This window comes from Dinoponera quadriceps, unplaced genomic scaffold (assembly GCF_001313825.1).
Source record: "Dinoponera quadriceps isolate SergipeBrazil2010 unplaced genomic scaffold, ASM131382v1 scaffold566, whole genome shotgun sequence".
Taxonomy (NCBI): domain Eukaryota; kingdom Metazoa; phylum Arthropoda; class Insecta; order Hymenoptera; family Formicidae; genus Dinoponera; species Dinoponera quadriceps.
Genome location: NW_014555972.1, coordinates 760,673 through 788,509, shown reverse-complemented (window position 1 = coordinate 788,509; position 27,837 = coordinate 760,673). Strand labels below are relative to the sequence as shown.

The following is a 27,837-nucleotide window of genomic DNA, read 5'->3' as shown; positions in this document are numbered from 1 at the left end:
CCCCCCCCCCCCCTTTCTCGACCGCGCCGCGTCGCCACGGCCCCGCGCGTCACCCTCATTCCGCGCGACCCCTTCGACCGGTATCCACGTGGGACGGCAAGACGAGGGTGTGAGGTAGCAGACAACGCGGAGATACCACCGCGCCGCGGCAGCTGGCTCAGTGCTTCTCAACCGCGAACTTTACGCGCGTCCGTTAGCGCGCGAGCGGTAATTTACAACTAGCGCTACGTTCGTTCGTACGTACGTACGTACGTACGGTGGGTGCGTGCAGGTACGGACGGATATATTACGAAATATACGAAGCGCGGCGAGATGATAAATAGACCACGCGAGGATTTAACAGCCACTTCGGTGGGAATTACGAGCGCGCCGGTATTTTTTTTTTCTCTTTTCCCTCTCTTCCTTTCGTCCCGCTCGGTAATCGGCCACTTCTCGCGTCATCATCGTCGCGTGACGTCCAGATTAATCCGGAATATGGCTTCCGCTCGAAATTCTCAATCGTACTTACAACAAAAGAGCATCGCTTGCGCGCGCAAATTTCTAGTGAATTATAATTTCTTCCCCAACGACCAGCATCTCGTCGGCGCGTTGGCCCATTTCACCAGGGTCGCGATTTTTTTTAATCTGACCTGTGGGCGATGCATAACAACGTGCGCGCGCGCACACGGCAAAATGGCGCGCGGTAACGAAGGCGCGTTGTTAAGCGCAACGAAATCGCGCTTTAAAGCGGATAGTATCGAGCCTCCGAGCGACGCTCTCGGCTACGACACGGAGAGCGAGGCGAATCAACGTGTGAGAAACGAACGTTCGTTCGTTCGAAGCATCCGCCGATCTAAATATATCGCGCTCTCATCGACATTGGACGGTGAGTATTACGTTGCCGACAAGCCCGTCGCGTGTTCGCTCGCGTCCGCCAGAGAGAATGAGGGGAAGGACCCACACATAGAGGGAATTTTCTATCGCGCGCAGATCGCGATTTATACACGGCACGGATCATGACACACGTGCGTCGCGAGCGAGCGAGCGAACTAGTGAACGAACGAACGAGCGGCTCTGATGATCAAAGTAGGACACTCGAAAGCACGGATCGAAGCGCTGATTAGAGTCGAGGCTTCGAGCGTGCGAGGTGCTGCGAGATAGCGCTTTTCGGAGCGCCTCGGTGCCGGTGTCGGCGGCGTATCGAGGACGTTATCCGTGGACCGGTGAGTCTGTGTGAGTGTTCCCATGCGCGCGCGAGCGTATACGCGGGCACAGCGTGCATGTGTTCGTAAATACGTGTGCGCGCGCGAGGGAAGATGGAACGATGGAGCGAGCGAGGGAGAAGCGCGCGGTCGGTGACGAGAGAGACGATGTGCGTGCGAGAGAGAGAGAGACAGAGGGAAGGAGATAGAACGAGGGCCTAAATCAGGAGCGATCGCGCTGAGCGACGTCGCTATCTCTGAATATGCGAACCACTATTTGGCGTCCGCGCGGCGCGCACGTACCTAGTACCCCGTATTACTAGATACTAGATAGTACCTAGCCTCTGCCCGCCTATGTACTTTCGCTCCCGTAGAGACGGCTGGACGTGTGTGTAAGTGCGCGAGATGGAAAACGCCTTGCATATACACGTGCACATACTACGTGTGCACACACACACACATATATATATGTATGTATATATATATATATATATATGTATGTATATATATATACATACACGCGTTCTCGTAGGTCTATGTACGCTTACACCTACGCGGTTACATGCCCTGCGAACCGTGCACACGATCCAACGCGAGCATCGAGCATGCCGCCATCCCTCGCGTCCTTCCCTTCGTTCCCAACTCTGTGTGTACGCGGTGTGCGGAAAACTGCGGAGTAAAGTCGATCTCTCGCGATCGCGAGGCGACGGGCACTCCGACCGTCGTCGCCGCCGCCGTCGTCGTCGTGCTCGTCGCTGCAACGATGCGCGGTTTTATCGCGCGGCATCATTACGTGCGCGCTGTACCAACTCAAGAGGATGACGGCATGCTATACGACGATATGGCGTAGGGAACGTTCGTTAAAGGCGAATATCGAAAAATAAGAATGCGGCCGACGCCGCGCGTCGAAGATGCACCGGCGCGGGCTCGTCGAAGCGGACGCGCTTGAAAATTATTTCGCGTCGCTGTCGTTTTTCAGCGCCGTCTACGTTTTAGCCAGGTTCGTTCTCTTAAAAGCGAGCGCGCCGTTAAGTGGTGTTCGTTAAAGCGAAATATCGAAAAATGTGCGCTTCACGACCCCGCCGTTAGCGATCGAGATTTGCCGAACTTCATGTATGTACCCGTACAGTGCATTTTATTTATCCTGTGGACGTCCCGTCGACGTTCTTAAGATGTAGGGACGTCCTCAGGATGTATTTAGGACATCTGTTTGCTATATATATATAATGCTTCACTCAAACTTAAAGCGGATTCAGACTACATATGAATGTTTCAGTCGATTAGATCGAATCTCTTCCTGTGATGTTGGGATACATTAGATTCACTTTTCAATTTCGAGTGAAAATATTTATTCAACGATTTAGGAAAAGTAGCTGGAAAGAGTATTCTGCAGAATATTTATTCACTATGAGTGAACAATCGATTGAATTTGAGTGAGCCGATTATCATTCTATTTTTCGAGTGAAATTCTATCCTAAAAAATTTTAAGTGTACATTTCATGCAAAAGGTATGTACAATGTTATTTTATTTTATGAATTGAATGATCGGCTATAAGACTAAGTAGTGTTAGAATACGGAGGAGGTATTCCAACACGAATATACAAATAGTGATATCGATGTGTGTATATATATATATATATATATATATATATATATATATATATTCACTCAATGTAGCATTCACTCTTACGATTTCAAGTGTATTTTCACTATCATTTTAAGTGAATTTTCGTTCTAAATGACACTTTACTCCAAAAAACTTGGAGAATGTAAAGCTTGAAATTTAAATGGCTATATTTAACGTCAAATGTAATTCGAACGTGGAGGTTATTACGATTCTCATGAAAATTACCAAGCTAATTCCAAAGAGATACTCATTACGCAAATATTTGCGCTTTATTCGTTAAATACGAGGACAAATTAATAAATATCCGTGTTTGAAGACAGGCGACGTTGCTGATGCAGTTTGGCAATGCCATCGTGTACTACCATCTTTCAAACGGCGCCATACAAAATTTCAGAGTGATTCATGCGATAGTTTTAATTTGACAGCAATTCGACCGTGTTTGATGTTTTTCGATATAATGGAAAAAGAGCATTATCGATCCGTGATTCGCTTTTTATTTTTAGACGGAGGAACGTGCGAAGAAATGAAAACGAAGTTAGATGCCGTCTATGGGAACCCTTCACCATCTATGACAATCGTCAAATGCTGGTTCAAATATTCATCTATTTTTGATGAGGAGCGTCCAGGCCGTCCGGCGGACGTGGTTACCGAGGAAATCATTGAAAAGGTAGGTACACGACATGATTCTCGCTGATCGCCGAACGAAAGTGCATGAAGTAGTAGAGGCTGTCGTACGGCATTCAATATTTTGCATGATAACTTGGGAATGAAAAAGCTGTCGGCTCGATGGGTGCCGCGATTGCTCACGGTGGACAACAAGCGGATGCGGCTATCAATTTCGAAGCAATGTTTGGAGCTGTTTAAGCGCAATCCGCAGGAATTTTTGCGTCGAATCGTAACCGTTGGTGAAACACGGATCTATCGTTACACACCGGAGACTAAGGAACAGTCAAAACAGTGGGCTTCACCTGGCGAACGTCTCTCCGAACGGCTCCGAAGAAGGCCAAGACGATCCCATCAGCCGAAAAGGTGATGGCCACCGTTTTTTGGGATGCGTGATCTTCATCGACTATTTGGAGAAGGGAAAAACTGTTATGGGGCAGAGCACTATGTTGATTTATCGAGCCAATTCGATGTTGAATTGAAGAAAAAACAGTCCCATTTAGCGAAAAAAAAGCGTTGTTCCACCACGACAATATACCAGATCACTCCTTCGCAATCGCCACCTGCGACTTCTTCCTGTTTTCAAACTTGAGAAAATGGCTCGGTGGAAAGAGATTCACGTCGAATGAGGAAGAAGTAATCGCCGAAACAGAGGCTTATTTTGCAGAGTTCGACAAATCGTATTTTTCAGAGTGGTTAAAAAATGGCAGGGGCGTTGGGAAAAGTGTATCCTCCTAAAAGGGAATTACGTTGAAAAACAATTTGCGTGAAAAACTTGCGTCTTCATTACTAACACGGGTACTTATTGATTTGCCCCCGTACGTATCGCGGGGAGCGCTCGCGATTCCGCTGCATGGTGTATCATGCGGCGACGCGAAAGACATTGGGTAGAACTGGTTTTCAGTATTTTCTCGATAATCGGCGGCGAATGATCGGCCAGCGGCGATTTCACATCGTTAATCGAGATTTCCACCTAATTTGAATCTCGTAAACGCACTTCACGTGCGCACGCAAGAGAGAGGAAGAGAGAGAGAGAAAGAGAGAAAGAGAGAGAGGGGACGAGAACTCGCTCGCATCTTCTTCACGTCCCACCTCCTCCCTTTCGAACCGCTACTGCCGACCGGGCGATTAACCAACGAAGGAAGAGACATTAAACGGGTCTATTTTTGTTCGCTCGCTCGCGCGACACAAAGCCCCGAGAGATCTTTTTCGCACGTCGGCATTCGCAACACGGCGGCGTGCGTGAACGACACGCGGTGACGTCAGTATTTACGCGCGATGACGCGCTCGCGACACGGTGCCGCGTTGGTAATAGCAATGATAGTGGGCAGCAAGGGGTGTCACCGGCAGAAATGTTATATTCGACGGTATTTAACGCCGCGACGCTCGCTTGCCCCATACACGTCATAATTGCTCCCGGTATGCTTCCGCGACCGCGTGGGTGCGCCCCACCATCGGACGACATCGGAGTTAGAAACTTCGCCGTGCGACTGAACGGATTATAGCGCGCTGATTGTGAACGAGCGGAAGAGAGCGCGCTTCGAGCTTTCGAAACTTTATAAACACAACGTCTACGACTTTGGCGGGAACGCCTTCCGGGGTAATAGAAATTGATACGTATCAATTGACGTCGTTATTTATATATATAAATGAAAAAAATATACATGTATAAAATCAGCAATCCTCGAATTAATAGTATATTCAAAGTGCCGCGTGGAATTATATTACCGGATGCTCACTTCCGGTATCGCTTGTCATTCACAACAGTCGAGCAAGAACCTTCTTTTTCAGTAACACACTCTCGTCAGCGAACGCTAAATTAACTTATTAGCGATTTAATAGTCGCTGTTATTGTGCCGCGACGATGAAAAATATTGCCGCACGCGGGAGAGAGATGGAGAAAGAAAGAGAGGAAAAAAGGTCCGCCACAAAAAATCCGCCGACGCTTTACGGCGAATGGCCGATGAGTAGCGGCGACCGGGTCGCCGGCCATCGTTACATATAGCGGTGCAACGTATGTACACGCGGCGCGATCGGAGCTCACTGTACTCTAACGAGCGGTACACGTGTTCTGACGTCTGCGCTATAAAATACGTACGGGCACGCGCACACAGGACGCATGTACGTGCGCCACCGACCGCCGCCGCCGCTCGAGAGCGAGCGAGTACGAGCGAGTGCGTGGAAGCACTTTAGAGCTGGTTTTCAATGAGCGAGCCGGCCGGAAGAAGAGGGAGAAACACAGAGAGAAAGAGAACGCGGAAGGGGCGAGAGGAGGCGTGTAGGTGGCGGGAGGGCAAGAACGGCCGTCAGAGAGGGAGGAACATAAACCCTTATCGAAATCGTGATTCACCCCACATTCTCTGGAGACCCCCTAACCTATTAACATCCATATCACAATAACAGATACACGTGTACGCCGCGCTGTGTATTCCCACACCGATGTCTAGCTCATTGTATCCTCTCTCTCTTTCTCTCTCTCTTGTCACGCTCTCCGCATTCCACCATCGCTCGCATTTATAATTGCTCGCGACGCGACGAAAAGAAGAGAGAAAAAAGAGGTTGTAAAGTGACCATTATGTGCTGCGCGATTTTAGGATTAAAATGAAATTTCGATCGCGCTTTCGTCGTCGTCGCCGCGAAGCCAGTTGCTTCCCTCTCTCTCTCTCTCTCTCTCTCTCTTTTTTCGTCACGAGCGAAAAGCGGTCGCGCGCAATTTTCGACAAAACGGACGCGATGAAACGCATTGGCGGAACAGCGCGGAATTTTCTTCCCGAAGCGCGAATCTCGAACGATATCGTAATGAAAGGTCGGAAAATGAAAAATCAGCCCTCGGCAATCCCGCGAAATCTCTCCTCGTCGCATTAATCCAAAGAACGCGGGGAAAATGAAAGATAACGTTACTCTCCTCACGCTCGTCGACCGGGTTGTTACGTTTTCACGGGGCTAAAAAAGGCTCACGCTTTAAAAAAAAACCAGAGTTAATTAAGCCGAAGAATTGTTGAAAAATGAACTATATTCCGTCCGAGTAATCGAATGAGGCGCCAAGAAATAATTAGGAATATAGGCTCATACTGCGATCTGACTAACGGAATGAAAGGCCCGATTAATCACCGGCTTAGTGTGATCATCATTTTCAGAAACAGATTTTGCCAACGTTCTTACGGCGCGACATCGATCGCATCCCAGCGCGAATTTCAATGCGCCGCGTCGGATAACGGTGATCAGTCGACGATATTCGCGATTGTTGTTACATTGCGGCAACAACAATACGTATCAGGGATGTTGGCTTTAGCTATTTGGAAGTTTAACTCAGAAATGGAAACACGAAGGGAGGAGAGAGAGAGAGAGAAGAAGTTCGTCACGAAATTCGAACAATCCAAGAGAAACGTCTTTACAAGTTAAAGATTCGTGAGCGTGTGTGAGAGTGCAAACAAGCAATACATCTATATACGGATTCGCGTCGTCTGTACCGCGAGCTCGCGCTCACCGCGTTCACGTTTATTCGAGCGGAGAAATGGAAGCTGGTTTTCGGACGGACACCCAGTGCATCAAGATAGATAGGTAGATAGACGTCCGGATAGATGCATGCCACGGCAGGCAGGCAGGCAGGCGGGCAACCAGTAAGGGATGCCGAGGGGTGGTAGAGAGTGCAACGAGGCTTGGCGAGGGAGGTTGCGGGGAGCGGACGCGAGGGTCGTGGCGAGATCCGAAGTGGAGGACGAGGGGGTGGCGAGCGCGGCGCCCGACGGGACCGGGAGGAGGAAGGGGACGACGTGGAAGGTAGCACGGAGGAGGGTTGGGCGGAGGGTTCTCTCGCTGATTACGTCGCAGGATGGCCAGGAGAGAGAAACCCAGAAGAGGATGCTGCTACGCCGCGCCGGTCGGTCGGTCGGTGGCGCGGAGGAGGCCGGTCTACCGGATAGAGGCGAATATATCCGCAATGTCCTACCAACGCCAACCCTACGCGCGCTCTATCTCCTTCTACACTACCGCCACCTCCTCTTACTGCTCCTCTTGCTCGACCCCTTTCGTCCACCCTCCGTCCGACCATCGCGGTCCCTGGCCTTCCTCCGCGATCTCTCTCTCTCTCTCTCTCCCTCCCTTCCGACACCGGCGCAGCTTCCAGCGCGGCAAGGCCCTAAGCTAAACTAAGCCACGTCAGGATAGGATAGTGCCGGGAGGATAGGATGGGATAGGATGGTTGGTCGGATAGTGCCCATCTACTTCCTCGCGCACACAACAACCGGGACGGCGACGAGGAGAACGACGACGACGACGGCGACGGCGACGGCGACGACGACCCCTCGTGCAAAAGCATCAACCTTCTCGCTCCGTCTTCCTCTCTCTCTCTCTCTCTCTCTCTCATGTCTCACGATCTCGCGTCCCTCGCGCCATCACGTGAGTTCTCCCGCTTCTCTCTTACCCTCTACACTCTCTCGCTCACGATCCGCCTTTCTCCGTCAGCAACACCACCCACGGACCTCCCGGGGGGTTAGTTAGGGGTAGTATATTGACGGCCGGCGTCGCGAGGACGCCTATACTTAGCGTGCCGGCGAACCAACGCGTTTCCAGCGAGCAAGGTGTCCCTCCACCCTTGGGTCACCCTTCACAACCACCACCCACCAACCCGTCCACCCTATTCTACACCCTCCACCTTCGTGCGTCCTGCCTCACCCTCTACGTCGTCCTTTGCCGTCACACAGCCGTGTTGGTGGCTTCCCCCTCGCCGTTTGACCGCGCTCGCTCGTCCACCGCCCCACGAACACAACCATCCACCCCATTCCGGAGCTTCTTCTACCTCGATCCTATCCTACGAACCCTATCGTGTATAGCCTACCGCGCCGTCGAGGAGGCGGATAGCTCGTCGTCGCCGTCGTCGTCGTCGTTTTCTCTCGTGCGCAAGCGGCAACCTGGTCCAAAATTACCGCCGGCGATAAAGGAAGGGTTGGAAGACGAGTTTCTTACGATGTTGAGCGACGTAGGCCGTTGAAATCGATGCGTTCGGGCACCGGAGAAGCTTCGTGACGCACCTGATGTGGGTGAACGAGACGAAAGAAGTCGATTAGCGACCGAGTAAAATTATGTGTACGTCGAAGATGATGGTGTACGCTCGAGAGGGTGTTTCTTCGCCGATTCGGCGAGATCGTGAATACCGGACGATCGCGAGCGTCGCTGCTCGATATGCGGGAAAGAGGAGGCTCCTCGAATTTCTCGCGATGATTTCAGTCGCCAAACAAATATACGATTAAAATCGATATCGCCAGATTCTTCCTCCTTAGCATAAGATATCCGTGATAAATACCGTTACGATTTTTGCGTCTTTCTCTTTATCTCTCCAGCTTGCTCTCGAGTCTTCTCGTCAGAATTACGCAACCTGTTGCAAATTAATAAAGCCTTAAACAAGACCTTAATTCGGTGCAAATTGTTTCCGTTGAGGTAATTCGCGAATTAATCTTTAGTTGTATTTGGCCTCAGTTCTCCGCTTGTTACTCGCAATATTCGGCTCGCCTGCAACTCTCGTCCCGATATTTTCGCTGAATTGCATCGATCGAGTTACGACAGTGACGGTTAAAAAGAGAAGTCCCGAACGAGGGAGCAGTAATTGAAGTTACTGTTTTTAAGGTGCCAGTGACACACGGTTTAAGTACGGGTTTGTAAACCATCAAAAAACGCGTCGAATCTATACGAACTTGCTTTTTTGCATGGGCTCATTGGCCCATGTTTACAACCCACTTCTGTTTTCATTAAAACGATTAATATCCAGACGTAACGAAATCCAGTTAGGATATTCTTAAGCAGAAATTATCCAGTTAACATCTCGTAACTGAGTTCTGCAAGTTTGCACAAATATATAATCATCCCGAGAATTTAGAGATATTGCGTTAAAATGGCAGCGTAATTATAACTCCTAATCCTATATCGTACGATATAAAATCAACTAATTTCTCGGTTACACTCGACTTCGACCGCCTGCTAAAGAGGGACAGGAAGGGAGATCGAAAAGAGAGAGAGAGAGAGAGATTGCCGTTACAGGAGTCTCTTCACGCCAAACAAGTTTCCTCTCATTTTCCATCCGGTAAAAGCGGACACTTTTAATATACATGTTCGTATAAGAATATCACAGACGAAAATATCGATCATGCGCATGTATGTGCGCGGGCAAAATTCATCGAACGATCAAGCGATAATCGATCGAAGGACTTGAGGCAAGAATCGCTAGAAACGCGCCAAGTTTGCGCGTGAACCGATACTTTCCTTCACCACCGCCGTCAACTTGCGCGGAGCACTTTGGGAGAAAGTTCCGAAGATTCCCACTGAAAGGGTTCACGAGGCCGCTACGTGGATAGTTGAGCTCGGGGGGGTTTATGAGAATAACGTCTCTCTCTCTCTCTCTTTTGCTCTTCTCTGTCCATCTCTCATTAAAGATATCGTCGTTGTAGCGAGTCGCGTGACGTTACGACAGCGTTGTTCCGCCCTATGCGCCACGTAATCGCCGCACGCATTACGCACGTGTGTGACCCTATATAAACGCGCGCCGACGTTTACGCCGGCAATGTCGTCACTGCTCTCTTCCTCATGACTGCAAAAATTCATGCGTCCCAGATAGATCGTCCTCGTCGTTGTAAGAGGCGAGCAAGATCGGTCATTACATCGCCGTACACTCGGGGTAATGCCATTCTAATCATAAATAACACGTGTGTACACGCGGGAGAGACGGAATACTGTTAACGTGAAAGCGTTGTTTCTGCAAAAGCCCGATGACCTCGCGTCGAGAGAGAGAGGGTAGATTTGGAAAACACACCGCCGCGCCGTATGGTGAGGCGAGGTCGAACAACGAGCGGGAGACTTTGTTGAGAATAAAATGGATAATTCCTTCTCGCGTCGTACCACTCTGCGTATCTTGCATATTTTCTCGATCAAAGGTCAACCTTGACATTTTCTCGTCGGAAAATCGTGATCTCGATTGACGTTGTTAACACATTCGTTATCAGAAGTAGATGTCGTGCCGTTAATCTAAAATCAAAAAGTTCGTTTTTTTTTAATTAGTGGACTTGCGATTTTCGTCCGAACTAGGATTATTAATATCGCATGCATATTTTCAATATGATAGTTTAAAAAAAAAACACTTCCAATTTTATTTATTTTTTTCTCTTATTTGACTTCCAAACAGATGGAGAAAAATCAACATATTTATTCTAATTCAAGCGATAACGGCATGTTTGTTGAGTATAACTGTAAAAGCGTAAGCCAATCGGACAAGTATTTTTTTTTGGAATCGTGTCTGAAACATGGTTTCGAGAAAAATGCATTTAAAGTTTGATGAAACATTTTTCGTGATGATATCTTGTCAAAACTTTTGGACTTACCTTTAATCAGCTATTCCAGGACCATAAAGGGAACCTTCCTCTTCTTCAAAAATTTCGTTCTTTAATGTTTTGTGCTCTCGAGCGGCAATTCTGGCTTCCTTGGAGCTTGAAGATGCACGATGCTTCGAGACGGTCGTTGTCCCGTGACACGGCAAAATCATAGACTGTGCTGCCGATGTCTATCACTTTCATTATTTTGAGAACATTTATGAATCTATCGTTGAAGATATTAACTGCTAGAAAATGGATGACCACTCCTTTGCCAGCGAAAACTGCTTAGGGACGAATGTCTATACTAATGAATTAAAAAATGCATTATTATTGTATTAACGTTTCATCTACGAGCCATTATATTATCTCGCATATCTCAGGGTTGGGAGATCCTCGTGGATCGGTGCACTCGTTGATTATGAATATCGCGATATCCTAGATACGTTCCCGTGTCTGATAAATGGCCAGTAACGGCAACGAGACACTGGGGCACGACACCGTCTCTACGACATAAATCGACGTAAACTGTGAGAACAACTTATCGGCGCGTTATCAATGGGAAGTACTTTTACTTTTCCGCATCGTTTTACTCGGTGATCGATTCGTCGTTTCTCCGCAATAACTGAAGAAAGTAAAACTCGGTAACATCTTCTTTCCTTCTTTTCTTCCTCCCTTTCCTTTCTTCCAGGATCTTCAAACTTTACCTGAAGATTTTTCCCTCAACTTTTGCGCCAGCGATAATTCGCGATTTTGCGTAGACGTGAGGAAATTAACTTTTTTTCCAAATGACATCCTCTCGCTCGTATCGATTTTCGAAACAAGAGAGAGAGAGAGAGTGTGTGTGTGTGTGTGTATGTGCGCGCGCGCTTTACAATGTTTCGTATCTACAAAGAGAATCTATATGGATCATTGCGCGCGAGAAACGAGGTACGCGTAACGCGGTGCTCATAATATTTTTACGAGACAATGAAATCTTCGCATAGTTTCGCGCGTACGAGCGAGTTCAATTGATACGTGCTTTATCATACATTTCCACGCCGAATTCCACGTGATCTCTTCCTCTCTCTCTCTTGCGAATGATTTCGTGGCAGATCGCAGTTTCGCGCGAGATTCAATATACGCTCTGAAAATTTAGCGTAACTCCTAATAATTCTTCGAATGCGTTCGAGCGTGACATGGCCTCGATTTTGAATTATTTTTTTTTTGTCGCGCCAGTGCGGTGGCGCGTGTCCGATGAATTTTTCGCGAATTTCAGATAACTCCTAACCCAAGCGCGCACTTACGCGTGTGTGTATTCGCCGATATATGTCACGGGTGAGCGCGACGAAGAGAAGGGGGAAAGGCGGCAGCGGGGCGGAAATTTTAATTAAACGCCGGGCACTCGGGAGTCCACGCACGCTACTGCCTGAGGCTCGCGCGAAATGGGTCCCCGCGAGGCGTAACGTAGAACGTTTTCAGGGCCTCGGGCAGGGCAGATAGGAGGTAGTTAGCAGAGGCAGGCTCGTAAGATTTCGGTGTGGTGGTACGTGTACCTCATCCTGTCCACCGCGCCGACGTTAAGCTCCTCTCACAGTGGATCGATCGCGTTCCTCACGAAGGATTATCGCCGACGATCCAACATTTCTAGACAACTCACCATTTTTTAAGAGATAATTTCGACTCGTTAACGGTGGCATTATGGGATCGTGATGATTGTTCAGCAGTAACAATATAAATAACACTGTGAAATATTATAAGCTTATCGATTTATCCTTTCGTTAAGCATTTTTTACTAGCATCATGGATTCATGAAATAGACGACCGAATGGATCCACCTAAGGACCATTCAGTGAAAACTTGCATTCCATTGTGAACGACAAAATTACCTGAGAAGCAACCTAGAAAACATTTAGCAAATTACGCATGAAAATTGCTCTTGATAAGCAAAACTTTACCCCAGTGCGTCGTCAAAGAGCTACCAAATAATTAGCAAAATTTACGTGTGATATGAATTTTATTATGAAAACTCGCATGAGATACTCGCAAGATCAAAACGTACGTGGGGATTGTACGAGTATAGCAAACAATTTGCGAGCAGATATTTGATTTAAAAGACACCAAATCACGAGCTAATGTTGACAATGTGTTAATCATTTGTACGAGATCATTTGCTGATGCGTAGGACGATACGTAGCTTATCAATTTGGACTATACACGACTGAATGTAAACGAAACGTTGACAAGTTTCAACACAAAGCTTACAGGCGTAATAGGCGTAAGCTTCGCACACAAGAAGTGTGTCATCCGGGAAATCTCAAGTTATATTTTAGCATTTATATTACTATCCAGATAGCACAAGATGTTCCAAACTCATCCAGAATGTGTTCAGAGTACCCTGAGGAGTGTTTTAGGATGTCCCGAGCGGACAACCTTAGGACGTTTTGTGTTGCATAAATACTTATTGTCCCAGTAACGATTTTCATTCCTGAATCGATAAACGAGGTTTTCCTGCGAGCACCCTTTGTCGATGCCACGTTGACGATTTTTTCGGCTTTTGTTAACGGAGCTGACTCTTGTCAGAAATAAATCTTCCCCGAACTTTGTGAACGCCGCTGAAGACCTCGCGAGTCGCCCACCCACGCACATACACACACACACACACACGGGAACGCGGCATCGTTATATACGTGCAGCTGGCGTTGCACATACTTGTGTTTGCCTCCCCCGTCCCCCTTCATCGCACCACCCTCACCCTGTCTCTCTCTATCCTCGCTTCTCTCCATCTCTCTCTCTCTCTCTCTCTTCCTCTCGCGCGCTTGCTCACCCGCGCTGTGTCTTTCATCTCCGTCTCCCTCAGGGCGAGCGCACGTTCTCCCTCTTTCTTGTTCGTTTCGGACCTGAAGACCGAAGGCAGATCGATCGGGCGATTTTCCTCGGGGTTTTCCTCGGCGACGACCACCCCGCGACGAGTCGAGAAATTGCTCTCAGGGCTCCCGATTCGAGCGTGGAAAAAATTCAGGTCGATCGAACGCACTCTCGCGAGAAGGACGGCGAGAAAGAGTGGGAGCGAGGGTAGCTGGCAAGGGGGTGATCGAGGGGAGGGCGGGGAAAGCCGCGGGCGGAAAGAGGAGCGGAGGAAAGAGGAACGAGCGAGTGCGAAAGAGAAAATGAAAGCGAGAGAAACAGAGAGGGAGAGAGAGAGAGAGGTAGGGGGAGAGGGAGAGCGAGAGAGAGACGCGGAGGGAAAGAGCGAGATGAAGCGGAAAGGGTGTCCCTAAACGAAGCGTGGACATCGCGGGTCCTCCGACGGATTTACGTCGGGAAGCGAACGAGGTCACGGACTAGAGAAAGGAAAAGCCCATGCGCGCACCTACTAGGCGCGGCGAGAAAAAATATCGCGACCGTTAAAAAATATGCGTGTGCGTTGCGACAACCTCGCGGGCACAGCCGGCGAAAAAACATCTTTCACAAGGCTTCTCCGATTGGAGAAACGAGAAAATGCGGCAACGGCGATAGCATTGAGGACGGGCATCCTTCCGGGTCTTCTCTCGCGGCCGCGATAACGGATCTTATCGGCGGGCGAAATGAGCGCGTTCCAGTTCTTCCGCTCGCCAATTACTGATCCGCTCGCCGTTATCGCGTCTACTCCGTGCGTTTGCTCCCTTCTCGTTAATTACCGCCGCCCGGCGCGGGGAACAATGAGCCGGTAATGCGGCGAAGAAGGGGAAACGTGATGCGGGGTCAGGAGGAAGGAGACCGCCCTGATTCGTACGGCCCTGCTTTTCGACAAACTCTCGCGGGCACTGTCGCCGACCGATAATTCGAGCCACCGCAAACTCGGCGTCTGCTCGCGACGCGACGCGACGCGCGAAGTTGGCGGACGACCGGCGCGGAATGAGATCGCCGCTGTATCCGAAGATAAATACGGAAGAGTGAGAGAGAAAGAGCGAATATGTAGAAGCCGAGGAACGAGAGAGAAAAAAGCGTTCTGGCGAGTAGCCGGCGACCAGGTGATATCACCTCACGCTCTCGCCATGTTTTGCGCGCTTTTTCCCCGGGACTAGAGATACTTAAATTTAACGGGACGTCGATATTCTCGCGGTTCATTTGTACCGAGCGCCACATATATCAGTAATTTGTTGCAAAGGGCTTTACTATTCCGTGTTATTATTATCGTTACATCTATTGCTCTCTTATTTCTTTAAAAAAAGTATTATACTTTATTTAACACTTGTCCGGCTACATATAAGTGGGCATATACGTTGTTTGATAAGTCCCGAGCCTAAGCATGAAGATGACATTACTGATTGGAAATTATTGTAAGATGTGATAGTTGCGTCTCTTTAATGGCTGCTCCTAAATTTTCAGCCATATGCGACGCTTAATTTCCTTTTGACGATAGTCTATTGTAGTACGCGTATCGGTATATTTTTCAACGGTGGAAAAGTCGTTCCGTGACTAAATACTTGAATCTCTAAAAGGGAAACCTCCAACGAAAATCAAAATCGAGTTAGATTTTATTTACGACCACTCTGCTCCTTCATTTTCAACAGTTATAGTTTGGGTTACCGAGTTTAAGCGTGATCATAGAAGTGCGTTTAATGATGATCGCCTAAAACTGCAACGACTGAGGAAATGGTCGGCAAAATGCATGAAATCGCACTATATGATTGAAGATCACTGAAGGTCATAGAGATAGCAGATACCGCAGGTATGTCTTTTGAATGTATGTTCAATATATTACATGAATATTTGATTATGAAAAAGCTGGCTGCGCGATGGGTTTGCGCATTTATTGTTAGGCTCGAAACTTATCAAACGTATATGAGACGGCGCACAGAAAATTAGTGTTTTGATAATGTCGAATGTAACAGACAGTGTATTCGTACTGCGTCTTATAAAAGAAAGAAATAGTCGAGATATCAACAATGTGTTAACATGATCCTCGTATGATGCTCATTATTGCGAAACTATGCTTCTGCTTTGCGGCTACGGTCGATATCGCGAGAAACATATATAGACTGTTTTCTCGAGAAACACATCGACAATCTTGCGTTAAAATCGAAAGTGAAGTGTCATCCGCGAAAGTGCTCGGCACGAAAAATAAGGTAACGGTGTAAGCATCCGACACTATCGATACCGTGTGCGATAGTAACGTTACGATATCGCGAGTCCGTACGTGCGCGAGATTCGATGCAATTTTTACGTGACGCCTGGAGAAATAAGAGCCTGAGATACACACGGCCGGCGCCGGTAAACGGACGGGAAAACGTGCGCGCTGAATGAAATTCAATTGGATCGACTGTGCGCGAATCTCTCTCTCTCTCTTTCTCGTGTTCTATCTTATACGATGCTGTTATGCCGATTATAGCGTCTTTAGCGCGCGGTGATGTAGCTATTGGCCGGTTTAATGTGTCGCTCCGCCTGTTTAATTCCGTGCACCACTCAGGTCGATGCTTCGGCGCCGAAGTATTAAAGCTAACGCCGGAAATATCGTGTATTGGAAATATACGCGCGCACAAATTGTTTGTGTACGAGCCGGATAAATTTCCGTCGTCGAAATTTCCGAATCGTAAGTCGATCGTATTACGAGGAAAAAAGTGATGGAAACGAAATGTTCAAACGAATTGATTGAACAAATAATACAGTTGCTGTGATTTATGCAATATTTTATGCAAATATTTAATAGCAACAACATTAATTATCTTTATTTTAAAGAAATATCTCGCTATTAACTTCTTCCATTGATCCTTTTTACGCGTGCGATCGTTGGTCCGACTACTTTTTTCTCTCAATATACGAAAAAATTTGAATCGCGTCGGACATTGAATATTCGAAGCCGCGGCTCTTCGTCGGCTAGTTCCGACAAAATCCGAAACTGCCCGAAAAATCTCGACGGAAACCTCGACACTTTTCGAAGTTCGTAACGACGTGGCATCGATCACATTCCCGTTCAATCGCGAAACATGTTAGCGAACGCGTTAATGATTCGCCGGCAATAAAAGAAAGAAAAAAGGAAAGAGGAGAATCTAGCGAGCGCGTCTCGCTGAGGAAGAAGCGGTAGCAATGCCGATATCCTTAACGACGCTCGTGCCTTTAACGCAGAGTTTGATTTCTTCGTTATTCGAGCGATAATTAGAGTGCCGCGGGATCGCGTATGTTGATTCGTATGAAAGTAAAAGAAGACAAAAAAGACGGTGATTCTCTCGTCTTTCGCGGAATTGAATTCGTCGTGGCAGCGCATAGTAGGGCGAAATGTTAAAGAAGCGAACGTTGACCAAACATATTTTTAGATAGATTAGAGCTTAAGAAGAACATAAAAACATGCCGAAACGAAAAATTCTTACAGTGTTTCGAGTGTCTCGCCTCACTATGCGGTAACCTTCTTTTCTTGCTCTCTCTCTTTTATAATTCTACTCCCTCCACCCTATCTTATATTTCCCTCTACAATTCGATTTGTCCTCTCGCGTTATGCGGGGTTTATCATCCGTTATTAGCCGTTGAATAAATTGGCGCGAAAACACGCCGGGAAAATATGAACTGACCGATCGCGGAACAGACCGGCCAGTCGGACAAACGAACGGGACGAACGAATGAACGACGCTCATTAATTCTAACGATCCGGCGGACGGATAATGACGCGTACGCACCGTGACTATTTCTCGATTCACTGCTGCCGCTGCTCGAACGAAATGACACCGTTAACCTCGCACGACGATAACAAATATCGAGAGGGCAATAATCGCACGCGATTCCACGCTGCTCCGGCTTTTAATGACTCGGAGACTCACGAGTCGTACGCTGGAATTTCATCTTTCGGTCTAATATTCCCACATACGTACGTGGAAGAAATTTCGCGAGTTAACGACCGCGACGAATCGTCTGTCAACGCGCGGGCGAAGTGTGACAGCGCGATTCCGCTCCGCGCGATTCGCGTATTACGCAACGATTCCAAATAATTAGCGGATCGCACACAGCGAACGGGTGACTCCGTTAAATATAGTTTTGTAGCTTGAGTCGAATGAAAGTGTAAATACGGCCGTAGAACGTCGCAATTCGTCGCACTCGTTCATCTCCGACTTCACCGTCTCGAACAACAACGGGGTGGGTGGGTGAATGAGTGAGCGGGCAGAAATGCAAACGATCGGTCGATGATCGTGGCATCTCTTTTGCAAGAAGCCGCCGCACAATTCTCGCGTTTTTCGCACATTTCCTGCTCGCTGCTGACAAATTGCACGAGATTACACCGAACGGCCCATCATTCGGACGAATCGTCATAATTTGACGGTGGATAAGTGCATCGTGCGGAAGCTGCCTATCATATAACGCGCCGATATTAGTACAATATTTTGGAAAAATGCTATGTTTTTCGACACGATAAAGCCATTTTCGGATCTCATCCACTGATTGGAAGTGAATATCGGACAAGGCGTGTTGCATTGGCTGGGACGAGTGATAATCGGAGCGATGTCTAGTGAATACGCTGCAAGACGTCCCAGCCAAGATTCATTTTGGTGTCTTTTGTCTTGAAAACAATGTGTGGCCTGACGTTGTCATGCAACAATTTCACAGGACGTTCTCCTTTGCCAGTATACGGGCGTTAGTAGTCCGCAGTAACGCTGTTTTATTCGGTCCCAACAGCTCGTAGTAGAGCACGCCCTTGATATCCCACCAAATGCAGAGCAGAACCTTCTTTCCGAAGGGATTGGGCTTTGCGACCAATGCTGATGGTTCGCCGGGATTTACTTTTCTCGGATTGTCGTACAGTATCCATTTCTCATTGCCCGTAACGATTTTCCACAAGAAAGACTTTCGACGCTGTTTATTGAGAAGAGAAAGACACGCTGCCACTCGTTGATTTTTGTGCTTTGGCTTCAGTGAGTTTATGCGGAACCCATTTTCCTTTTTCTTGAATCTTATCCATCTCATGTAGGCGTTTGAAAACGGTTTGCTGCGTAACTGCTCTGCAAGCTCCTATTGCGTTTGTGCTGAAATCTCGGCGAATAGTTGTTCCAAATCATCGTTGTCGCATTTTCGAAGGCCTCCAGAACGTTGTTTGTCGATCAGACTGAACTCACCGCTTCTAAACCGCTTAAACCAAAATGCGCACACATCGTACGATACAACACCTTTGCCGAGAAAGGAACAAATCGCATGCTCTTGAAAGCATTTTTCCCTTGTTGGAATTCATAAAGAATACAGTGTCGGATGTACACCTTATCTGTTTGACTCTACTGAATTGAATACTTTCGGAGGTTATGTTTCGCCATATTAAATGTCATTTTTAATAGCTATATGTCAACACTGCATAACCGCAAAAGAGCGGGAAAATCAATTTATTTTAAAATTAATTTCTTAACTGCTTAAATACATTTGAATTATTCATTTGTACACCTAATAAAATATGTTATTACAGCGTGCGAGCTATTGTTAGCTTCATTACCGTGTAATTATCATTGCATTTACCAAAGCTTATCGCGCATATATGCTATACGTGACATAATAGACACAGTCCGCATTATACATTCACAATAACTCAAGCGTGTGTATCGAGGTCATTGTCAGAGTCACGTTGCGCGATCGGTGCTCACGAAAACTCGTGCTTACTATCGTCTAAGAAAAACAGATACCATCGTGATGGCAAAGTGATATAATCGTACGACTAATACAGATACCATCGTGATGGCAAAGTGATATAATCGACTAATAGCCTCTCTCTTTCTCTCTCCAGTGAATGCCGAACACCGAAAGCTATATGATTTGTATAATGTCTACGTTACATCGATTTTATCGAAGACATATTGATAGGTAAGACCGCTTTCTTTGAGCGAAGATACAGGACTCGTAATGAGTTTACCTAATTTAATATGTTCGTTACCATGTGTCATCACATATGTGTGGTGCACACAAAAGACCGATGTCGTAAATGTGAGCGACAACTTTTTAAACAACTTAAGTTTCTGTGTTTTACATAAATAAATAAAGGATTATTTATAGCGGACAATTCCCTAAATAAATGGTGATAACAAGTGTGTTGAATTAGAAGAAAGTAGTATATCATATGTGATCGGATTACGTGTATAAAGCGTTCAAGATGAGTTATTTTACACAATACGTAGAAGGGCGACACAAGTTAAATCGATCGGTGCGCAGCGGTAGACAGAGAGATAGAGAGATTGAGAGAGAGAAGGAAAGTGAGAGGCGAGAAAAAGATGGAGAGAGAAAAGTTTCAAGTTACCTCTAGTAACTATAGATATCTTATTGACACTGCGAGACACTGTTCTTGAAAACATTTGTCATACCCCGGATATCAGAATGCGGGATTCTTCCGTCGAGAAAGAGGAGGTGAAAGTGTTTCCACATTTCCAAGGTGAGCGAACGGGCGAAACTTTTTAAAAGTAAAAGCACACGAAGATAGAGAAAGAGAGAGGGCTTTTATTGCCGTGTGGGTTTACGGCCAACTCCCTGTTTGTTGTCGGATTTGTTTAAGTCAGACACGTAAGCGCTACTACACGGTAGTTGAAGAAGTTAGCAAGGAGGAGGATGAGGAAGAAGAAAGTCGAAGAGAGAACGGCGTGTGGTGGAGATCGGGCGGGCCGGTAAAGAGAAGAAGAGAAACGCACAGATTTGTCGTCGCATCCATTCGTGCGGAATATTACGACTCAGTGACGTCTGTGTGTTAGGACAGTTCCGCTTTAAAAAGAATACTTTAAAAGCCGGAGGGTTTATAACGGGGCCGCGGTGCGGTATACAGCGCGCGGGGTGCGAGAGGAGACGGGCGTATAGTATAGGGAAGGAAGAACTACATATAGAGGTGTAACGAGCAGAACTCAACTCACGAACTCACTCCCAGTTTTTAGTAGCAACTTGTTGCTCTATGCCCATTCATACGGCTCTAACTCCCATTACGTCACGTCACATCAACTTATAATAATGGTAATAGTGGAAGCGAGAGTGAGAGAAGGAGAGATAGAGAGTGAGCGCGCACACGGCTGCAACGAAATCCGAATTCGAAACACGATTATCTACACGTACACAGATATACGGGACAAAACGTTTCTTCCCCGCGCGTCCCGTTCTGCTGTCTCTTTCTCCTTCTCGTTTTGGCGGATCAGCGTTAAACGGATTTACCTACGTACATGTGTGTTGCGTGCGCGCTACACACATACGTCTCATTTCGCCGTTATTCGCGAAAACGTTCGCGCAATGCGAATCACCACGTTGTGTCTCGTTTGATTGATTATCCGTGATCGGGACTAGTGTTCCGAAAGAACCCGAGAAAATTTCGGAAAAATCCAATTTTTTACCGTTTCTTCCCAAGGCTGGGAAAAATGGGAAAAATACGAAAATGTCCGTGTTGTCACGCCAACGTTGAGGAAAAAGGAAAAATAAGAAGAAACAATCACGGAGGAAATAATAAGAGGGACCGTGGCAGGTAGGTACATTTAACCAGTTAACTGTGGCGATCTCTTTGCAAAGCGCCCACCAGTGTGTGTCGCGATAATCAAGCGATGACGGGTATAGTCGTCAAATCCAACTCAAATTATTTATAATTTTCATTTGTTTCTTTCATTTCGTCTTGATCTCTAAACATTTTACCCATATTAAAATTTACGAATATAATTTAGTTTTCGCCAGAATTACAATTTAAATATCAAATTGTAACAAAATTTTACGCATGACGGATATAGTCGTCATGACACAAGATTCTGCCACATCTCCATGACGGATATAGTCGTCAAACACACTTAACTGGTTAACAGAATTATTAGCATCTTCCGATTAGTCACGAGCAAGATGACTTGAACGTAGAACCGAAATATCGACATCGTGGATTTTACTCGACGGTCGGTTTCTTTGTTTAGCGGCGTCGCTACGCAGCCTATATCGCGACATCCTATACGACGCGTCCGCCTCGGGCGTTTCCACGGTGAAACGAACGAGACGACGAAGAGAAAGAAAGGACGATCAACGCAAGGCGTTGCCCCGATGATCCGTCGTAAATTCGACGACCATAGGAAGAACCGCGTCGCGTTCCGGCGGACGAACGAGCGCTTTCGATCGTCATTTCCATTCTTATACAATGACATTCCCTAAAAACTGACTCCTTGAAATTAATTCTTTTCCACTCATAGAAGAGTGTACGCTCGAGCGTCAGTTGCTTTTTTTTCCGGGGGAAAGTCGACAGGTTGCAATGTGATTTCGGCCGACACGCTCTCGACGGCGGCGCGCCTCCAACGCGGAGGGAGAGAAAGTGAAGGACAAAAATCTCGCGGAGGTATCGCGGTTCGGCGTTTTAAATCTAACCTTTAATCCAGCGATTTCCTCGCGGTAATCTTTTGCCGATCACTGCTGCCAGCCAAAGGCGTGCGAAACGCTTAAAACCCTCCATGTGTAACGCCTGTTTTTGCGCGCCTTCCTGATTCGCGAAGCGACTACGAAACCAACAGGCGTGTTTGTATCAAAAGACGGAGGCGCCGCTCTTCTTCTCTCTCTCATTTACGGCCTCCCGCGATATATAGTCTCAGTCACGAGTCTTCCGCTCGGTTGGCTCGATTCTAATTGGTCGCCAACACCCCAGAACGCGCGGATCCCCCTTTAATCATGACCGCGATCCGCTATCGATTGACGTGCCGATCACGCGCCTGCGAGATACAAAAATCTCAATGAGGGAAATTCCACCGCGGCGACGACCTTTCCCCGAGCCGAAGCTCCGGTTCGCGACACTTTTTACTCCTCTTACGACCCCGTGACTCGTCCGTTCGGTATCATCGATCAAGTCAATTTAAAGCCTGATTATCGAGATATTTCATATCGTAAGGGAGAATCGTTTCATTGTTTAATAGCGTCAATAAAATTCAGTCGAATTGAAAAAGTAACGGAACAATAATTATCTAAAGAGAAATTGTGTTTTTAATTTTGGTATACGCTACAATATCGAGGTTCAAAGTATCGATGCAAAAAATCGAGTATCCGTTTCGATATTTCAAAATATTAATCGGAACATCCCCACCGGAGGATACCGAGTTTTCCGCGCGACGACCTTATCGCGAAGTGACGAGTGTGCGAGTCATCGTTTCAATGACGACGACGAGCGCCTTATCGGGAGCGCGTTTTGCGGCGCCGATAATTTGTATGCCGCGCTTACGCGCCGTTACTTGCGAGTTAGACTTTGGCGACGACGGCGAAGTTGCGGCGACGTTAGGCGCGCAGAATGTAATTTAACCCGTGGCGATGTGTATACACACATAGAGAGAGAGAGAGAGAGAGAGACACGATAACGCGTCGCGGTTAAATGAATCGCACCACCTGTCGCGCGTCCGAGTTGGGCGGCTAATGCACGTCGATCCAAACGGACTATCGCCGAGATATTTTTCGTGACCTCGCATGTCCTTTCCCCTCTCTCTCGTTTTCTCCATCTCTGCAGGGTGCGCCGGCTAAATCCGGACGAAAAGTATTTAACAAAAGTTTATTGGTCAAACGTACAAAATTACATAAAAACCGCGTTTTTCGTGTCATTTGGAACCGTTATAGGCAAAAATTGCTCAATGTAACCACCGTCTGCCGCAATTACCGTCTCGATCCTGGAAGCGACTGCAGGCTCTCTGCAACTTGTCCATATTGAAGAATGCTGCTTCAATTAGGATGTCTCGACTTGTTAATGACCCTTTCAAATCCACACGTAATCATCCAACGGATTTAAATCTGGACTATTCGGAGGCCAAAACATGTCGACGTTGACTCTCTTCATTCTAGCAGCCTCAGACAGAGCATTTGTCGTACCTTTATGACCTGTATCATCCACTCACACCCAAAATTGTCGCCAATTTCCTGAGAGACTGTCCTTTTGCGGAACCTTCTTTGGACTTCTCTTATATTTAACGGAAACTTCGTAAACTGTCGATCTCGGATATTTGAAGAACTCAATTATTTCGACCGGCGTGCGTCCACCACGAAGGCTTTCAATAACCGCCGCTCTTCGGTTATATTCCATGCTCGAACTTGACTGCTCAGCCACTTTGAGGTTATGTTATGATAATGAGGTTATTCGTTCAGAACATTGTTTTAGCTTACAAATATCAACTTAGCGCTGAAGTAAAATATGGCGGAAATTCAAGTTGAAATTTGCCCGGATTTACCGACTCGCGGCGATCGCGTCACGAACGTTCGTTGAACATCGCCGTGCCGAATCCGCGGGTTCTTTTTATTACCGGACCGCGAAATGCAAATCGCATTTCAGGTCTCCGCTTTCCCGAACGACGGCAGCATCGTCACCTCTATCTCGCGTTGTCACCTGGTATTATCGCTCCTATACGTCGTGATATTTAAATAAATTAAAGCCGGGAATGTGAATCATTCATGAGAATCCTTAACCGCGCTTTAAATTAAGAGAAGTTTACCGCTCGTAAGTTGCGGTTTTTTCTAACAAGAGATTAGATCTCTCTGGGAAACAGCGGCAACGGGACGGTCGATCGGGGGAGCCAAAATCCAGCCGGGCAAGCTACGACGTGACGCGAAGCAGCGACTGCCGACTGCTGCTGGTAGTTTATTAGGCATGACGGCGTTGCGGCACGATCGTGTCTTATACACGCCCGGGCGTAATGGGTGCCGTGTTCTCGCTCGCCCGGTGTATGCACCCCGTGCTCGCGCGTGGACAACGTCGTCGGAAGATGTCGACGGTGTTCACGTCATCGTCAAAAAACAACACGGCGATATCTATTTCTATTTATCCGCCGATGCTCTCGCTTACATCACGTCATGTCGCCGCTTCTTCAAGGCGGGTTTGAAAATAACCTATTAACCTTCATGATCGTCAGGTGTGTCATTTGAATGTGTGTTGAGGGGATTACGTTGAAAAATAAAATATAACTATTCAATCGGATCATTTTGTTTTCATTGACATTCCAGAAAACGTTCAATATACCCTCGTACTAGTTTGTTCCATAAAGGCATTCAATGAGCTAACAATAGTTTCATACGAATGGAAGGAGCTTTGTTTACAACGCAAATGAAAACCTATCAATAACCTTCGATCTTCAAAACGAAAAAGAAAGAGATACTTCCATTCCTATAGCTCTGTAATTTTAGAAGTTAAATTCATTTCAAGTTTGGCCAATTGAAATAAGGGCAATTCTCCCTTTCTACCTGAATTTCTCGAGTGAAGTACGAAAATCGTAACCGCAGATCTCTCGCGCGAACATCTCGATAAAGGCAGCACAGATCGACGGCGAGCGAACGCAACAATGTCGCTTCTAAATTCGAACGCGTGCAAAATCACGTACAATTACGTCACTAGCAGGACTAATTGTCGGTCGGGACTTTTGCTTTGGGTTCACCAAGCGGAGTACAGAAGGAGCGCGTGACGAATACGCGTTAAACCAGCGGTGGCGACAGTGGCGGCGACGGCGGTTTCATCATCATGGCTCAACGATTCGAAGACCGCACCGGACGGACGGTGACCGTGGAAGAAGCCGTAGAGTCCGCGACAAGATCGTGGCATAGCGGCACGGCGCGAATACCCCGCGGTATGAAGAATGAAGAAGTTAATAGCAGCCGCGCTCGCGAGCGAGGGAACGCCTAATCTTAGCCCTCGTGGAAATGGATTTTGTACTGTCAATGTAAATAGATGCGTTCGCACTTCTTGTAACTCGACTCGAACTCGTGAGTGGAAGGGTTGGTTCCAGCCAATCAGCTGGTCAGTATGCCAAATAGGGTTCACCTGCACACCCTTGTCTCGGTTGAGGATGTTCCAAAATTTCCAGGCCTTCACGATATTTTCTGGCGGAATTAAGAGCGCATTAAATGGTGACGATTGCAAGCTGCCGCTTATAAATTTACGAGGTAATCGACAGGAGCCGAAATAAATATTGGCCTTTTATCATAATCTTATCTGATAGATAAGAATATAATAAAAATATTAAAATTCTTTCCGAATCTTCCGTCGCGATTTTGACGTCAATTATACTCACGGCTCCTGTGATAACGGATTATCAGGCAAGCTCATGAGAGCAGAGGCTCCCAATCACGAAAAAACTGCGTTGAAATTGTTGCGCGAACAAGTGGTAGAATTGCTCACTGCGACGGCATTTGAGGGAAAACGCCGGTGAGCCGCTCATTGCCGCTGGCGTGACGTCGTTCTGCAAGAATTTGACGAATAGAACATCGGATCAACGTTCTCTTTCACGCCACGGCGTGGCTCATCGCGGACGCGCGCTATTATCGGGCGGAGGTATCTACCTATTAAACGGCATAATACTTACGCGCTATAAGGAGTCTAATTTGAGCGCAGCGGCGGCTCCGCCGCGAGAATAGTTTTAACAGCGTTCGGAGAGTCGCACCCGGATGCGCGAGCTGCACCGGCGACGGCGGTTCTATATATCGCGGCTTAGAGAGACAAACGTTCGAACGCTTCCTCGTTATAGCCGCCGGCTTTCGATCTTTTCGGAAACCGATCGAGCCAAGACTAATATCGAGGTCTACCCCTCGATAGTGAAAGAGCGTTTTAATTACGAAGATCTTCCTTTCGATTTCGCCGCGAGGTTCGTCAAATATTAAAGTGGAAGAGTTCATTTTACCATTTGTGCATTGAGTGAAAGCTGAAATTTGTGCCGACATTTTAAGAAAGTATTCGTCGAGATCCGCGACGTATACGAAGTTTGATTCTATTTTGAACATGGGAGGAAAGAAACGTGTATTTTCGATGCATTTCGTTCCTTTATTTTCCGAAAAGGCAAAAACGCGTCGCAAACAGATATGCGCCGTGTACGGAGAGAATGCCGAAAGTGTGTGTCGGAAGCGGAGATTTTGATCTTCAAGATGCTCTGGTCGCCCAGTCACTACTGATGTCGATCAAATCAAGGCTTTAATCGATATTTACGGAAGTTTGGGATGGTAAACAAGCTTGATGTTTGGGTGCCGCACGAATTGAGCGAAAAGAATGCAACGGACCGGATTTTAGCTTGCGATTCGCTGCTCAAACGCCATCAAAACGAACGATTTTTAAAGCGGCGAATGATCACTGGCGATGAAAAGCGGATTGTCTGTAACAATGTCAGTGGAAAAAATTCGAAGCGCGGAGAGGAGCGTGCTGAAACGGCTGGATTACACCCGAAGAAGGTCATGCTCAGTATCTGAAGGAATCGTCTATTATGAGCTGCTGCCAAAACGACTGATTCGTACTGCTCACAACTGGCGGAATTAAAGCGAACAATCGAACAGAAAGGGCGTTGTGTTCCAGCAGGACAACGCTAGACCACACGTTTCTCCGATGGCAAAAGTTATTGCGGGGTGGGACCTTCAGACTATCGCTTGTTCCGGGCGCTACAGAACAATTCGAATTCAAAACCACTTGGATGACTTCTATGAAAGAGGAATAATGAAGCCGGTGGAGAGATGGCGGAAAGTCATCGAACAGAATAGAACATATTTGATTAAAATCGCTTTTATATCTCGCGATCGCTTCTCTCCTCGCTTTCACGATCGTTAAACCTTCCGGGCTCGCGAATCGGCCGGTGCGCGACGCGGCAGAGGAAAGATAGAGATGCCCATGGGGCGCTTCCTCGGCTGGACGCGATTCTCTCTTCTCGTGACCGGAAGCGACGGGTCGAGCCCGGAACTCGGCGATCTCGTCGATTCTCTCTCTTAACGGTATATATCGCGGCGATCGATCGGGGAGATCGATCCTGCGGTATACGTTCGTGTTCCTGTACGAAACACGTCCAGCAAAAGGGAAAGAGACGGCGGAGACGGTGGAACGGAGAGAGAACGACGCGCTTTGCACGCACACACCGATAGGGATTTACGAGCGGTTTCGGGCAATCGCGAATAGAGATTAGGCCGGTAATTAACTATGGATCTGGTCTGCAGGCGAGTTCGCGAGGCGAGTAGTGGAGAGACCGTGGAGTCGGGTCGGCCCTATATACATAAGTGACCCCGGTTCGCGGGAGCCGCGCTGATGAGGGAGAGGGTAGACGAGGACGGGAGTATCGGGCTAACGCCGGCGGAGAGAGAAACACATAGCGGGGGGGG

At 47.3% G+C, this 27,837-nt stretch overlaps 1 long non-coding RNA gene across 2 annotated transcripts in view; it reads left to right on the top strand.

Annotated features, from left to right (window-relative positions):
* The first annotated feature begins 1,788 nt into the window (after window positions 1-1,788).
* Window positions 1,789-27,837, top strand: part of LOC106746377 — a 32,018-nt gene continuing 5,969 nt past the window's right edge. Inside the window, exons 1-4 of one of the 2 annotated variants that reach the window (XR_001374595.1) lie at window positions 1,789-2,294; window positions 2,458-2,689; window positions 3,313-3,476; window positions 3,585-6,133. This is a non-coding gene — a long non-coding RNA (uncharacterized LOC106746377). Of the gene's footprint in view, window positions 2,295-2,457; window positions 2,690-3,312; window positions 3,477-3,584; window positions 6,134-27,837 lie in introns of those variants that run through there. The other variant, XR_001374594.1, reaches the window with a different exon arrangement.